The sequence below is a fragment of the Propithecus coquereli genome, unplaced genomic scaffold, assembly GCF_000956105.1.
Source record: "Propithecus coquereli isolate 6110/MARCELLA unplaced genomic scaffold, Pcoq_1.0 Scaffold5, whole genome shotgun sequence".
NCBI lineage: Eukaryota > Metazoa > Chordata > Mammalia > Primates > Indriidae > Propithecus > Propithecus coquereli.
Window position 1 is genome coordinate 1,176,906 of NW_012150840.1, and position 2,227 is coordinate 1,179,132.

The 2,227-nt window shown below is 40.4% G+C and overlaps 1 protein-coding gene across 1 annotated transcript in view; it reads left to right on the forward strand.

Moving 5' to 3' along the window:
- Window positions 1–2,227, forward strand: part of LOC105819719 (leucine-rich repeat-containing protein 9) — a 146,682-nt gene that overhangs the window by 31,091 nt on the left and 113,364 nt on the right. The window lies entirely within an intron of this gene.

Genomic DNA, 2,227 nt, shown 5'->3' on the forward strand with positions numbered 1-2,227 from the left:
ACTGGAGTATGGAGTATATAGCAGAATATTGTAAGTTAAGACTAGAAAGGTCAATTGTGTCTTCAATATGGACTGTACTCTATTGACAACAAAGAGCTATTAAAGTTTTTGAGCAAGAAAGTGATATGATCAGACGTTCTTTAGGGATGGCAATCTGGAATTACTGTTTGTTGGTTTGGAGCAACTGTAAGCAGAAAACACAGGAGATTATAGAACAGTCTAAATGAGAGATTATGAGAATCTGAACTAGGGTATTAACAGCAAAAAAAGAAGAAGCAGAAGGAGGAGGAGGGAGGAAGCAAATATGCTTATGCCAGGCCACATCTCAAGGAAGAGTCATAGTCATGGGACCCTTTCTGCTAGGCTAACATGTTTTGGCAGTATGTTTGATGGCTTGCTGGCATTTAACTGATTGGCTAATTAGTGAACTGGGCTAGCAAAGACCTGGTCAAGCAAGCCAGAGGCTGAGACTGAAAATCTGTGATCTGGGTGGAATTAGATAAAGGTCTTCTTCGTGAATCAGCCATATGTCCTTAGTGAGTTCCTTACTGAATGTAGATTGACTGAAGGCAGACATTGAGTCAACAACCTAGCCTATTACTATTTCATCGATACTGGCAGAAGAAACAAGACTCCTGGGTCAGAGACAAAGGACTTTATTACTCATGCCACAGAAAGTAGCATGAACACAATGTTGGTTTGGTTCAGTTTCCTATGCTCCTCAAGTCCCACGGGGTTGACTGGTAGGCCTAATGGATTCTGAACATGCAATGGGTTTGCATCACATCACATCTAAAGAACACGGGAGCTTGGGAAATCTACCACTTTAGAAGCAAGCTTGCTTTCTATAGAGGGACAGGGGGTTGGGAGGAGTGGGGACATTACCTCATCCCTCATGGTTGCTCACTGTATACACAATGCTGGCAAATGGGTAAAGAGAAATCATGCCTTGCAAATTCTTGGCCTAGTAAGCAAGAATGAAGGGATGCTTAGGGTCCATGGCCTCTCCCAACACCAAGACCATCTGATAAGGGATCAGATTAAACATGTGGAAAATAAGCCATGATAGAAAATCAAAGATACTCAGAAGGTGGGAACAGTTGTCACAGGGACAGCTAGTGAGATAGATAACTGCATATGTGTGTGTGTATGTGTGTGTGTGTGTGTGTGTATGTGTGATTCCCCCCTCTAATTCTGCCAGCGTAAGATGCTACACTAAATCTTTAAGTCAAAACTAACTACGTGAAAATTTTAAACCAGTCTGTTAAACACATTATAAAATTAAAAGGCAAAGAAAACATCTGGGAAATTATTCTTACTATTAAAAGAGCTCTTTTAAACCCATTAGTAACAAATAACCTAAGATACCCAGTAGAAGAAAGGATAAATGAGCAAATAACTCATAGACTTGAACTCCACATGGCTAATAAATTCATAAGAGAATTTTCAATGTCACTAAGAATGAATAAAATGAAAATTAAAGCATGATGTAACTTTTAACTGAACATATTTTAGATAGTCAACATTTTTATAAATGTGTACTCTGTGCTAGCAAGATTGGAGTACGATGGGCATTTATATGATGGTGGTGGTAGTTTAAAGTGGTAGAGATTTTCTAGAAAGCATTTAGACAATATGTACCAAGTCCTTTAAAAAGGTTTCTATCCTTTGACCTACCAATTCCCCTTCTAGGAATCTCTTCCAAGAAAATAATGTGAAATGTGGACAAAGCTTTATGCTTAAATATGTTAATATTGCAGAAGAGATCAGAGAGAGCTATGAGAGATAAATTCAGAGTGCTGTGGAAACATATGAAAGGGGAACCTAGCCTTGTTTGGGAGGTCAGGACAAGACATCCTTGAGGAGGTAATGTTTCAGCTAACATATGAGACCTAAGTAGGGGTTGCCTAGGGAGAGCCTTACAGGCAAAGATTAGAGCATGCGTGAAGGCCCGAGGTAGTGGAAAGGAGTATGGCAGAGCCAAGGAACTAGAAATCCTATGTGGCTGTAACAGACTGAGGGAGGCAATTGTTAGACAAGGCTGAAGAAGATAAGTGCAGGATGTTGGGAAGATAAGGGATTGCCCTGCCAAGAAACCTATAGAAATTTATCTTACTCTGGCTAGCCATGGCAGCCTTGTGGTGGTTGTAAGAGTAGGCTGCATAGGCAGAAAGATCTGTCAGTTCTAGCCCTGCCGCATACCAGAGGCAGCAATATACAGTAGGAA